Here is a 15,207-nt window from a genome sequence, read left to right on the forward strand (position 1 = left end):
ACCAAAATGACCCCCAGAAATAGACTTCTGAAGGTTAGCTTGCTCTCCGAAGCTCAGACTGTGCTACTGCTTCCCCTTGAAGGTTGGATGAAAGGAGGCATCTACAGGCTGCAGAAAGCACCATAGTGGTTCCTGGGAGATTCTCTCTTTCCATTTGTCATCTCACTGAGCTTGTGTGAGAATGATGACAATAATTGGGACTTGGAATACAGCCTAAGAAATATTGAAAGCAATGACAAAAGAATCCAGATACAAATACTGTATTTGGATCCTTGAACAAAGCCATTTTGCCTGGACAATCATATCTTATTTGCAATGAATATATTTTATTCTTTCACCTTTCTTTTTATGTTTCAAGAAGCCTGCTACAACAAACTAAATGAGAAAACAAATCAGCATGTGGCAAAAGACCTGCACTAGATTCTCTCATCAGATCTTGTGAACAGTTTCCTGAGAAGCAAATACTTCACATACAAGGATTCTTTCAGCACTATGCACTAGAAAAGTGTCATTGGGATTCTGATTGGGATTGCACTGAATCTGTAGATTGCTTTAAGTAATATGGACATTTTAGCTATGTTAATTCTTCCAATCCATGAACATGGAATATCTTTCCATTTCTTTATATCTTCTTCAATTTCTTTCAATAATGTCTCACAGTTTTTAGTGTATAGGTCTTTCACCTCCGTTAAATTTATTCCTAAGTATTTTATTCTTTTTGTTACAAGTGTAAATGGGATTGTATTCTTGGTATCTTTTTTTGCTATTTCATTGTTAGTGTATAGAAGTGCAACTGATTTTTGTATGTTTATTTTGTTCCCTGTAACTTTACTGTACTCGTTAATTATTTCTAATAGTTTTTCGCAGATTCTTTAAAATTTCTATATACAGAATCATGTCATTCATAAATAGTGACAGTTTTACATCTTCCTTTCCAATTTGAATTCCTTTATTTCTTTTTCTTGTCCAATTGCTTTAGCTAATACTTCCAATGCTATGTTGAATAAGAGTGATGATAGTGATCATCTTTGTCTTGTTCTTGTCTTAGAGGAATAGCTTTAATTTTTTCACTTTTGAGTATGATGTTGGCTATGGGTTTGTCATATACATCCTTGAGTGTGCTGAGACAAGAAAGACTTTCCTTCTACACTTATTTTATGCAGAGTTTTAATCATAAATAGATGTTGAATGTTGTCAAATGCTTTCTCTATATCTATTGAGATAATCATGCAATTTTTGTTCTTCATTCTGTTAATGTGGTGTATCACATTGATTGATTTGTGAATGTTGAAGCATCCCTGCACCCCTGGAATAAATCCCACTTGGTGATGGTATATGATCCTTTTAACATAGTGTTGCATTCATTTTGCAAACATTTTGTTGAGGATATTTGCATCTATGTTCATCAGAGATATTGGCCTCTAATTTTCCCTTTTTGTGTTGTCTTGTCTGGTTGTAATCTCAGGGTAATGTTGACTTCATAAAATGAGTTAGGAAGTCTCCCATCCTCTTCAATTTTTTGGAAGAGTGGGAAGGGTAGTTATTAAATCTTCTTTGAATGTTTGGTAGAATTCATCAGTGAATCTGTCTGGTCTTGGACTTTTGTTTTTTGAAGAATTTTGATTACTTTTTCAATCTCTTTACTTATGATTGATCTATTCAGATGTTCTATTTCTTCTTGATTCAATTTTGAGAGGTTGTATGATTCTAAGAATTTATCCATTTCTTCTAGGTTATCCAATTTGTTGGCATACAAATACTTTTTATAGTATTCTCTTATAATGCTTTGTATTTCTGTGGTATCTACTGTAATTTCTCTTCTTTAATTTTTTTTTTTTGAGGAATATTAGTCCTGAGCTAACGTCTGCTGCCAATCCTCCTCTTTTTGCTGAGGAAGACTGGTCCTGAGCCAACATCTGTACCCATCTTCCTCTATTTTATATGTGAGATGCCTACCACAGCATGGCTTGCCAAGTGGTGCCATGCCTGCATCTTGGATCCAAACCAGCAAACGCTGGGCTGCCGAAGCAGAATGTGTGCACTTAACCACTGGGCTGGCCTGTCCTGTTTAATTTCTGATTTTATTTATTTGAGCCTTCTCTCTTTTTTTCTTAGTGAGTCTAGCTAAGGGTTTTTCAATTTTTTGAGCTTTTCAAATAACCAGCTTGTGGTTTCATAGATCCTTTATATTGTTCTTTTCTTTTTTTACCTTTATTTCATACATTTCTCCTCTGATGTTTTATATTTCCTTCCTTCTACTGACTATGGGCTTTGTTTCTTCTTATTATTCTGATTCTTTTAGGTACAGTGTTAGATTTTTATTTGAGATTTTTCTTCTTTTTTGAGGTAGGTCTCTATTGCTATAAACTTCCCTCTTTTGCTGCATTCCATAAGTTTTGGTATGTTGTGTTTTCATTTTTGTTTGTCTCCACATATTTTTTAATTTCTCCTTTAATTTCTTCACTGCTCCAGTAGTTATTCAGTAGCATTGTTTGGTCTCCACATATTGTGACTTTTCCAGCGTTTTTCTTATAGTTGATTTCTAGTTTCATACCATCATGGTCAGAAAAGATGTTTGATGTGATTCCAATCTTAAGTTTATTAAGGCTTGTTTGCTTTCCAGATATATGGTCTATCTTTAAGCATGTTCCATGTTCATCTCAGAAGAATGTGTATTCTGCCGCTTTGGGATGAAATGTTCCATATATGTCTATTAAGTCTGTCTGGTCTAGTGTTTCATTTAAGGCCAGTGTTTCCTTGTTGACTTTCTGTTTAGATGATCTATTCATTGATGTAAGTGGAGTGTTAAAGTCCCCTACTACTATTGTGTTGCTGTCAAATTTTCTGTTAAGTCTGTTAATAGTTGCTTTATATACTTTGGTGCTGCTGTATTAGGTGCATATATATTAATACATGTTATGTCTTCTTGACGGAAAGTCCCTTTTATCATTATATAATGTCCATCTTTGTCCCTTGTTATCATTTTTGGCTTGAAGTCTATTTTGTCTGATATAGGAATAGCTACACTCTCTTTCTTTTTGTTGCCATTTTCTTGGAGTATGATCTTCTATCTGTTTACTCTGAGCTATGCTTATCTTTAGAGCTGAGGTGGGTCTCCTGGAGGCAGCATATTGTTGGGTCTTGTTTTTTAATCCATCCTGCCACTCTGTGTCTTTTGATTGGTGAATTCAATCCGTTTACATTTAGAGTGATTATTGATATATGAGGGCTTAATACTGCCATTTTATCTTTAGTTTTTTTTATTGTTCTATAGTTCCATTGTTTCTTTTTCCTTGTATTTCCATTTCAGTTTGGTGGCTTTCTGTGATATCTTTCTGAGTTTCCTTCTTTTTATTGTGTGACTCTGCTCTGATTTTTTGTTTTGTGGTTACCATGAGGTTTGTATAAAAGATCTCATAGATGAAATAGTCCTTTTTTTCTACTGATAGCATCTTATCTCCAATAGCTTATGCAGGTTCCATCTTTTTTCTCTTTTCCTTTTATGTTTTTGTTATCACAAATTATCCTTTTTTTTGTATTGTGAGTTTGTTACCAAGTTGAAATGGTTATAATTATTTTTGATGCTTTCTTTCCCTTTAGCTTTTAGGTTATAATTAAGTGTTTACTAACCTATTTGTATATAGAGTTGCAATTTTCTGCTTTTGTCTGTCTATTTATCAGCTTATGCAAAGCTTTGTATACCTCTGACTTTTTGTTTCAGGTAGGAGGGCTCTTGTCAACATTTCTTGTAAGGCAGGTCTAGTGGCAACGAACTCCTTCAGCTTTTGTTTGTCACAGAAAGACTTTAATTCTTCTCCACATCTGAAGGATGACTGCTGGATGGTGTATTCTTGGCTGGTAGTTTTTATCTTTCAATATTTTGACTATATCACTCCACTCTCTCCTACCCTATAGAGTTCCTGCTGAGAAATTCACTCATAGCCTGATAAGGGTTCCTTTCTAAGTTATTTTCTCTCTGGCTTCCCTTTATATTCTTTCTTTGTCATTGACTTTTGACAGTTTTAATATAATGTGCCTTGGAGAAGGTCTTTTTGAATTGAGATAATCACAAGTTCTATTAACTTCATGTACTTATATATTTAGTTTCTTCCCCAGGCTTGAGAAATTCTCAGCTATTATTTCTTTGAATAAACTCTCTGTTCCTTTCTCCCTCTCTTCTCCTTCTGGGATACCCATTATCATTATGTTGCTTTTCCTAATTGAGTTGGCCACTGCTCATAGAATTTCTTATTTTTTTAACTTTTTATTAAGATTATGATAGTTTACAACCTTGTGAAATTTCAGTTGTACATTATTGTTAGTCATGTTGTAGGTGCACCACTTCACCCTTTGTGCCTTCCCCCCACCCCCCTTTCCCCTGGTAACCACCAATCAATTCTCTTTGTCTCTATGTTTAACTTCCACCTGTGAGTGGAGTCATACAGAGTTCGTCTTTCTCTATCTGGCTTATTTCACTTAATACCTTCAAGGTCCATCCACGTTGTTGTGAATGGGATGATTTTATCTTTTTTCCATTGTGTATATATACCATATCTTCTTTATCCAATAGGTTGCTTCCACATCTTGGCTATTGTAAATAATGCTGCGATGAACATAGGGGTGCATGGGAGTTTTGGAATTGCTGATTTCAAGTTCTTTGGATAGATACCCAGTAGTGGGATGGCTGGGTCAAAAGGTATTTCTATTTTTAATTTTTTGAGAAATCTCCATACAGTTTTCCATAGTGGTTGCACCAGTTTGCATTCCCACCAACAGTGTATAAGGGTTCCTTTTTCTCCACAACCTCTCCAACATTTGTTACTTTTTGTTTTGGATAGTTTTGCCATTCTAACAGGTGTAAGGTGATATCTTAGTGTAGTTTTGATTTGCATTTCCCTGATGATTAGTGATGGTGAGCATCTTTTCATGTGACTTCATCAGACTAAAGAGCTTCTTCAAAGCAAGGGAAAACAGGATTGAAACAAAAAAACAACCAACTAATTGGGAAAAATATTTACAAGTTATTTATCTGACAAAGAGTTAATGTCCATAATATATAAAGAACTCACACAGCTCAACAACAAAAAATCAAACAACCCGATCAAAAACTGGGCAGGGGACATGAACAGACATTTCTCCAAAGAAAATATATGGATGGCCAACAGACACATGAATTTCTTATTTCTTTTAAAAAAAAAAAAAACAAACTTAGTTCTCTTTCCTCTTCCACAAGAATAACTTCTAGATTTCTATCTTCAAGATTGCAAATTATCTCTTTCATAGGTCTGTCCTAATTCCAATGCTTTCTATTTTTTCATCTCATTAATTATTTTCTTCATCTCCAAAATTTCTGGTTTTTTTAAAGATTTCAATCTCTTAGGTGGAGTACTCCTTATGTTCATTAATTTTATTATTGAGCTCATTGAACTCTTTATGAGTTTTCTTGTAACTTGTTGAGTTTTTCAATGACACCTACTTTTGAATTCTCTGTTAGTTAGATCACAATCTTCTGTGACTTCAAGTTCGGTTTCTGGAGAGTTGTCATTTTCTTTCTGTGCTGTTGTGTTATTGTAGTTTTTCATGTTGCTTGATGAGTTGTCCCTCTGCCAGTAAATTTGTGGTAGTAAACACCTTTCTTACTTTGGTAAGACTTTAGTTACCTTGATGCTGAGCTGCTTCTGCTTGTATTTGAGAGTCTACCCTTTCCACTCTCCATTGCCTCTGCCAGAGGCATTGTCAGTACCCTCTCTGCATTGCATATGCCTCCAATGTTGCTAGTGCCTTGCTGCTTATGGTGTCACTGTAGTTGTGGGTGTCACCACCAGGGTCACTAGGCTGCGAACACCTCTGCTGGTTCCAGGATTTCCTGGGTCTCATGTTTCCCCACTGGCTCTCAGCAGGATCTCCACAGGTTTGGTTGCTGCTGCCATGTGCACCACCTGCACTATTGCTCCCAGGTTATCTGGGGGTGCTGGCAGCACTGCTGCTGGAGTGCTGGATTCATGGGTGTCACTGCCACTGCCAGAGACCCAGAGTTTTGCATGCAACTCCCACTGCTGGTAGAGCTGGTACAGGGATGCTGCCAGTGGTGGCTGTGTCATAGGTACTGCTATGACTCCTGAAGCCTCAGGTTGCAGGTGCTACCTACCACTGCTGAAGGAGGAATAGGGACTGAGTTGCAAGTTCCATTGTTGATCCTGCAACCTCTGGTCTCTAGCACCAGTGCACTTTTTGAAACCTCATGTCAGGCCACCACTGCCACTGCCAGGGTTATCCATATTGTGGATGCAGCCTCCCAGTGCTGAGAGGGCTGGTGTTAGGCTTGCCACCACTGGAGGAGATGGAGGGAAGCTGGTCCCCTAGTTCCACTGCCTCTTAGAGGTCCAGTCCACCCACCTTAAGATGTATAGATGTATGGATTTCTCAGGCATTCTAGTGGGCTATGCTAAGAGTTCTTTGCTGGTTAAGGGATGTCCTACTGCTTGTAATTTAGAGAGGAGAAACAGAGGGAACAACTCCCTCCACCATGTTGCTGACATCATACTATCATTGTTTTTTAATGGAAATTCAATCAAGGAGAGAGAAGTTAAGATAAGTGCTTCAGGATGTGGGCAAAAGGTGTGATCCCACTTGTCCCAATAAAAGGACAGATCCAGACCAGAGCCCTTGAGATTCAAGTGGGAATCTTCAGAGTTGGATGCCTAAAAAGAGGTCCCCAATTTGAAGTAAACTTCCCTTTTTTCTTTGTATAGCTACCATGGAGCATAGCTTATCATTCAAAGAGGAGTGTGTGGACTGTGGGGAAGGAGGCACACAGCAGGATAGTAAATAGTCTTGCTTCAAGGTGGAATTGGATTTGCTTCACACACATCTCTTCACTGGATATTTTTGGGAAAAAATGGCACTGATTTCAGGGAGCCAATGTGTCTGGAGTTGGACTCAAGGGAGTCCAACCATGAGGATATTTTAGAGGCATAATTAATGAGGACTCCAAGAAAATACTCTTAAAAAGTGTACATATTTGTGCCACATCCCAGAACCATTGAAGTTTTGTTATGCCCAATTATACCTGTTGAAAGATAGGAGACAGGAGTTACAGTGGAAATCACTTTAAATAAAGACACAATTGGTCATCAAAGACCCCAAATAGCCAAAGCAATCTTGAGGAAGAAGAGCAAAGCTGTAGGCATCATGCTCCCTAATTTCAAACTATATTACAAAGCTATAGTAATCAAAACAGTATGGTATTGGCATAAAAAAAGACATATAGATCAATGGAACAGAATGGAGAGCCCAGAAATAGACCCATGCATATATGATCAATTAATTTATGATGAGGGATTTAAGAATATACAATGGGGAAAAGATAGTCTCTTCAATAAATGGTGTTGGGAAAAGTGGACAGCAGCATGCAAAAGAATGTAACCGGACCACTATCTTACATCATACACAAAGATTGACTTAAAATGGATTAGAGACTTGAATGTAAGATTTGAAGTTATAAAACTTCTAGAACAAAACACAGGCAGTAAACTCCTTGACATGAGTCTGGATTTGACACCAAAAGCAAAGGCAACAAAAGCAAAACTTAACAAGTGGGACCACATCAAACCAAAAAGCTTCTGCACAGCAAAGGAAACCATCAACAAAATGAAAAGATAACCTACTTAATGGGAGAAAATATTTTCAAATCATATATCTGATAAGAGCTTAGTATCCAAAACATATAAAGAATTCATACAATTCAATAGCAAAAAGCAAACAATCTGATTTAAAAATGGGCAGAGGATCTAAATAGATATTTTTCCAAAGAAGACATACAGATGGCCAACAAAGCACATGAAAACGTCCTCAACACTAATCACCAGGGAAATATAAATCAAAACCACAAAAAGATATCACTTCACACCTGTTATAATGGCTTTATCAAAAGGGCAAGAAATAACATGTGTTGGCAAGGACGTGGAAAAAAAGGAACTCTTGTGCATCATTGGCAGGAATGTAAATTGGTGCAGCTGCTATGGAAAACGGTATGGAAATTCCTCAAAAAATTAAAATTAAAAATAGGACAACCATATGATCCAACAATTCCACTTCTGGATATTGATCTGAAGAAAACAAAAACACTAACTCAAAAAGATATATAGACCCCCATGTTTATTGCAGAAATATTTGTCATAGCCAAGATATGGAGACAACCTAAGTGTCCATCAATGGATGAATAGATAAAGAAGATGTGGTGTATATATATGCAATGGAATATTTTTCAGCCATAAAAAAGAATGAAGTCTTGCCATTTGCAACAACGTGGATGGATCTTGAGGGCATTATGTTAAGTGAAATAAGTCAGATAGAGAAAGACAAATACCATATGGAGTCTAAAAGAAAAAAACAAAAAACCAAGCTCATAGATACAGAAAACAAATTGGTGGTTGCCAGAGGTGGTGGGTAGAGGGTGGGAAAAATGGGTAAAGAGAGACAATAAATAAATCATGGGGATGTAATGTACTGCATGGTGACTATAGTTAATAATCTGTATTGCATATTTGAAAGTTCCTAAGGGAATAAATGTTAAAAGTTCTCATCACAAGTAAGAAAAAGATTCCATTACGATGTATGATGATAGTTGTTACCTAGACTTATTGTGATGATCATTTTGCAATATATACAAATATTGAATCATTATGTAGTATACTTGAAACAAACATAATCTTGTGTGTTGATTATACCTCAATTAAAAAATTAATTAAATAAATAAACACAATTGGTCCTTTCTATAGAGTTTTCTTTAAAGAAAGTGAAATACTGAGTTCACTCTAGTTATAAATGCACTTCACTTGAAGACTGAACTTCTTCTGTACTTACTTTGGTCCTTTGGTCTAAGCACCAAGGTGTTGTACTGCCACATAATTGGCACCAAACCCTCTACAAAGGGATGAAAGATTCCCAGACATCAACGGGATTCTTTTGCAGTGGCATACCCTCACCACTGTGTGTTTCTCCTGCCCCAGCATCCATGGCTGAATGCTGAAAAGCATTGACTTGTCCTTGTTGCAAGGACTACTCTGAGGAGCCCTACTCTATGTGTGGACACAGGTCTGTCTCAGGCACCCTGTCTTCTTGGTGATAGAGACTGACATAAGGCTCTTCACCTCCCTGAATACTTTCAGACATCCTAGAAAAAAGGAAATCTGGGAAAAACTGCATTGGGCAATTTAGTCAGTCTCATCAGAGAACTGGAGCCAGCACTGAACGTGGGCCTGAGATTTCATCCTGAGAAGATGAACTTCTATGGTGAGAAGACCAACTGCCTTCCCCTACCCATCTCATTCATCAAGGAGAGAGACAAGAAGCCCAGAACATATATCCTATTGATTGCTTGGGGGAATCTCATCATATGTGAGATAAATCTACATCTGAGGTCATAAATTTGGTAATTTTTTTCATAACGCTTTCCCACAAACTCCTACTTGTGGGTGCTCTGAGTAGTGCTCACAGTTGAAAGATAATGTGAGCTACCTATATAATTTTAGATTTTGTATTAGCCACATTAATAATTACAAAAATAAGAGTGAAATATTAATTTTAAAAATAGTTACTCCAATATATTCAAAATATTATCACTATAATGTGCAATTACTATAAAATCATCAATGAGATGTTTTATATCCTTTTTTGTACTCAGTTTTTAAAATCCAATGTGTATTTTAAACTTCCAGCAATGTTGATTCTGACCAGCCAAATTTCAATTTTTGAATTTACACGTGTGACTCAGCACTACTGTGTTGGACAGCTCCAGTTGATCTAGAACACGTGGTATGCAAATCCAGCTTAATTCTGTATTTTGGTCGAATAAGTGACCTCCTGGGTAAAACTCAATGTCCTCACTGCTGCATTGACTTGTACTGATTTTTCTGTCTCTGTCTCTCTCTACTTCTTCTCCTTCTTGGAAAACAGTCATATAATTATCCACATGAGAAGGGTTCTTTATAAATATTAATGTGTAAAGGTCAGCTCCTATGTAATAAAAAATCTACATGATTTACCATAACTGCACGTATTTCTTCCCCCCTCTACCGTGACCATGGTAGAAAACTCAGAAAAGAATAGACATTTCTCATCTGCCCAAACTATTTTGAAGATCCCTGTTTGACATTCTGCAATCACAACTGCTGCTTCACCTGCATCAGGCATTTGGAGAAGGAGGATCAAGATTGCCTTTTCACTTATTTCCAGTATCTTTACATCTGTCAGATTAAAAGATTATAGAACAACATGACCCTGGGGAAGCTGAGACCAAAGTGATGATGACTGTGCTGGGCATGTGCCACTGTATGCTGAGACTCTATGGTGACTACTCCATCCCAACTCCTTGAGGGTGAAGCTGCAACTTCCCTTACATTTGTCAAGAGAGAGATGGAATCATTGGATACTGGGCCTTTTCAACTTAAAAGGGCTAGGTGAAGTGTAAATGAAGAGGTAAGAGGAGTAGAGGACAAGGCTGCTGCATTGTACATATTGCTTCCTCAGAAGCATTGAAATGCAGCTCAACCTCACTACATTTTTCTCTACAGGAGAAAATCAGTCACCTTTCATTTTTAGAAATCCAGTTGTAACTTAATCTTGATGCAGCTAAGATCTTTAAACTCACATTCATCATATCCATCATAGGTCAACCTTATTTTAGACTAGGAACATTGACAACTTATAACTAAAGAATAGGATTTGGGTGCTTTTCCCACAATAATTAGGTCTTTTAACTATTTTATTTGCTAACAAGTTTCACTCTGGCTCGCTGAGTCAGAATAACATGGGAGAATTGGAAAATGTTCCACAAATAGTATTAATTCAACCAGAAATCGTTTGCTTGAATGTCTGACATGGCTCCTTATAAATATGCATACTTCAGTATGTAATAAATATTTAGTTGAGCTCAGACCCTAAAAAATTTTGGTTGCTTGTGAACATAAATTTGGGCTAGATTCACGTGATGTATATGTTAAAATGAGACTTTGAAATACTCTCTTTGGCTTTTAAATTTCTCTGCATCAGTTACTCCCTGTATTACCTTGAGCAATTTAATACAATCTCTATCCTTCAGGCCATTTTTCTGTAAATTGGGATAACTAGAGTCCCTACTTTAAAAGGGTGTTTTACAAATCAAATATGTTATTACCTATGAAGTACTTTAGTGGCTAGAACTAATGATTATTGTTTAATATTGTTTTACTCTTATTGTTACTGTCATTATGATACTGTTTTATTCTTATATGACCCTTCTCCCGTATCATTATCTTTTCACAGTGAATATGAATTGGCACTTGGCCATAGCCAATGATTTCCTTATATTCCCTAATGACTTGCGAGCATCAAATGTGGGTACATCCAGATGAGACCACCAGAGAACAATGAGACATTATCCCTAGATATAAAACCATGTCATCTGCAAAGAGTGACAGTTTCACTTCTTCTTTTCCAATGCGGATCCCTTTTATTTCTTTTTCTTGCTTGATTGCTCTGGCTAGGACTTTCAATATTATGTTAAATAAGAGTGGTGACAGTGGGCATGCTTGTCTGGTTCCTGTTCTTAGAGGGATAGCTTTCAGTTTTTCTCCTGCTGCCTGTGTCCTGAGATCTTCCTGTTTCACCTCTGGCTCCCTCTATAGGAAGGTGGAAGTGGGAGGAACAACAGAACGAGTTGTGTGTGTTTACGATGTGTCTGCATATAATCAAGGTCTTTCCTAGTATCATCAGATCTAAATTTCTTACTTTTTTTAAATTGAGGTAGCATTGGGTCACAGCATTATATGAGTTTCAGGTGGACATCATTATATTTTGACTACTATATACAGACTACATCATGTTTACCACCAAAGTCTAGTTTCCATCTGTCACCATACAAATGTGCCCCTTTAACCTTTCACCCTGCCCCTACCCCCTTTCCCTATAGTAATCATCAATCTGTTCTCAGTATCTATGTATTTGTTGCTACTGCTGTTTTATCTTCCACATATGAGTGAAATCATATGGTATTTGTTTTTCTATGTCTAACTTATTTCACTTAGCATGATACCCTCAAGGTTCATCCATGTTGTCCCAAATGGCAAGATTTCATATTTCTTATGGCTGAGGAGTATTCCATTCTCTCTCTATATATACCACATCTTCTTTATGCATTCATCCCAAACTTTGAGCCTTGCAGGAGGAGGTATGAAGTTGCTGACAGCAGAGAAATTGTAACTATTCTCTATGTGAACCAAACTTGCAGAAATTGGGGATTGTTCTGGACTGTAATCTGAAAGCCATTTTGCTTTTCAATGCCTCTGACAGTTTCTATCCATTAGCCTTCACAAATGTGTCTACTGTGAAGCCTTTGTGTCTACTCTTCTGCCCTGGGATTCCAAGAGAGGTGGAGAACATACAACCCATGAAGATCTGTGCCAAGGAAGCTCTAGATGTATTTGTCTTTCTTTGTCTGACTCATTTCACTTAGCATAATGCCCTCAAGTTCCATCCACTTTGTTGCAAATGGCAGGATTTCCTTCTTTTTATGCCTGAATAGTATTCCATTGTATACATGTACAACATTTCCTTTATCCATTCATCCATTAGTGGACACTTAGAATGTTTCTGTGTCTTGGCTATTATGAATAAGGCTTCAGTGAATATGGAGGTGCAGATATTTCTTCAAGACAGTGACTTTGTTCCTTCAGATACAGATCCAGAACTGGAATAGCTGGATCACATGGCATTTTTATTTATAATTTTTGAGGAACCTCCATCCTGTTTTCCTTAGTGGCTGTACCAACTTACATTCCCACCAACAGTGCACAAGGGTTCCCTTCTCTCCACATCCTAGCCACTATTGTTATCTTTTGCCTTTTTGATGATAGCTATTCTAAAATGTATAAGGTGATATCTTATCGTGGTTTTGATTTGCATTTCCCTAATGATTAGTGATGTTGAGCACCTTTCCGTGTACATGTTGGTCATTTGAATATCTTCCTTGGAAAAATATCTATGCTATTCAGATCCTTTGCCCATTTGTAATTGGACTGTTATTATTATTTTTTGCTATGGAATTGTATGAGTTCCTTGTGTATTTTAAATATTGACTTTTTATCAGAAATATGGTTTGCAAATATTTTCTCCCATTCTCTAGGTTGCCTTTCCATTTTGTTGATTGTTCATTGTGCTGTGCAGAAGCTTTTTAGTTTGATGCTCTCCCACTTGTTTATTTTTGCTTTTTGTGTCATATCCAAAAAATTATTGCCAGACCCATGTCAAGAAGCATTTTTCCTATGTTTTCTTCCAGGAATATTTCTAGTTTTGTTATTTTTATTTTACCCTTCTGTGTTGGTGTGAAATAAAACATTTTAAATGTATACACATCTGTATATTCCTTTTTGATATTTTTGATCATGATGAAAAAATTAAATTCATAAGAAAGAATTACAGGACATATCTTCTCATATTTATCATGATGAAAAAATTATGCAAACTACCATGGCATGCCTTGAGTGTTTCCTGTCACCATTAAATACACTTTTTATTCTTTCATACTTCCTACATAAAGTAGCTGCCAAGTAAAATTTTAGATGATGATTGAGTATCAATATAACCTGCATACGTAACTTCTAGAAATCTTAGAGACCTACACAGGCTCTTGAATTTTCTGTCTTAAGTTGATTGGTTTTTTAATGCATAGCCCATTGAAAGAGAGAGTAGTTAAGATGAGTGTGTCAGAATGTGAGTTAAAAGTGTGATCTCGCCCATGCCAATAAAAGGGCAATATTTGGTCCAGAGACCTTCAGATGTCACTGGGAGTCTTCAGAGTTAGATGCCTGAGAATATGTCCCTGATTTCAGAGGTGATATTTGATTTCTAGTTCTTTACCTAGCTTAATAGAAGTCACTTCAAAGAGTAACGTGTGCTGGCTGTGAGGAGGGAGATTGCACAACACGGTAAATCAACAGTCTAGGTTCAAAGTGATTTAAGAATTGTCTCACATACATTTCTTTCATAGAATGCTTCTGCCCCCTTCGCTAGACATTTTCAGGGGATAAAAAATGAGATTTCAGGGAACTTCTGTGGCTGGAATTAAAGTCAGTGCAGTCCAACTGTGAGAATACTTTTTTATTAATAATAGGCATTACTAATGAGAACTGCTAAGGAATCTCCCCCTGCAAAAAAGTAGAAATCTTCACCACATCACAGAACCATTTAAAGTTTTTTTTATGTCAAATAATACTTGTTAAAAGCTCATTATGTGTCAGATCTGATGCAAAACATGAGCTACAATAAATATCAATTTAAACATAAACACAATTGGTCCTTTCCATACAATTTTCTTTAATGAAAGTGGAACCTTTTCTTCACTCATTAGGTGTAAACTACATTTCACTTGAAGACTGATTTTCTTTTTATCTTTTGACCTTTTGGTCTGAACACCAAACTTCTGTGCCTCCACAAATGGGCACCAAATCATCTGAATAGAGCCGTTCATGGTATTTCTTCATTATCCCTATAATATCTATGGGAACAGTAATGATGTCCTCTCTCTCATTCCTGTTACTAGTAAATGATATCTTCTCCTTTTTTTTTTTTTTTGGTTAGCCTGACTAAGGGCTTATTAATTTTATTTGTCTTTTCAGAGAACAAACTTTTACTTGTATTGATTTTCTCTGTTTGAAATTTCACTATCTGCTTGTTTTTGTGACTTCTTTCCTTCTCCTTTTTTGGGGGGGGTTAATTTATTCCTTTTCCTTTAGTTTCTTTTGAGGAAAGCTTTGAGTATTTCTTCCAGCTTCTCTTCTTTTCTTATATATGCATTTAATGCTATACATTTTTGTATTTCTAAATAATCCGTGAATCAAAGGGGTAAGTATCAAGGACAATGAAAAATTACATTTTGCTGAATGGAAATGAAAATACAACGTAGGAAAGCTTATGGAAAACAGCTAAAGTAGTGCTGAGAGTGAAATTTATAGCAATAGAGGCTTCCATTTGAAAGAAGAAAAAATCTTAGTCACAATTTAGAAAAAAAATGAACTAGAAAATAGAAGCAAAATAAATCCAAAGAGGACAGAAGGAAAGAAGTAACAAAGACAAGAGCAGGAATCAATGAAACTGAAAAAAGAAAACCAATGAAACAAAAATCTGGTTTTCAATAAAATTGACACTCTACTAAAACTGATAAAGGAAAAG

Source organism: Equus caballus, chromosome 20 (assembly GCF_041296265.1).
Source record: "Equus caballus isolate H_3958 breed thoroughbred chromosome 20, TB-T2T, whole genome shotgun sequence".
Taxonomy (NCBI): Eukaryota; Metazoa; Chordata; class Mammalia; order Perissodactyla; family Equidae; genus Equus; species Equus caballus.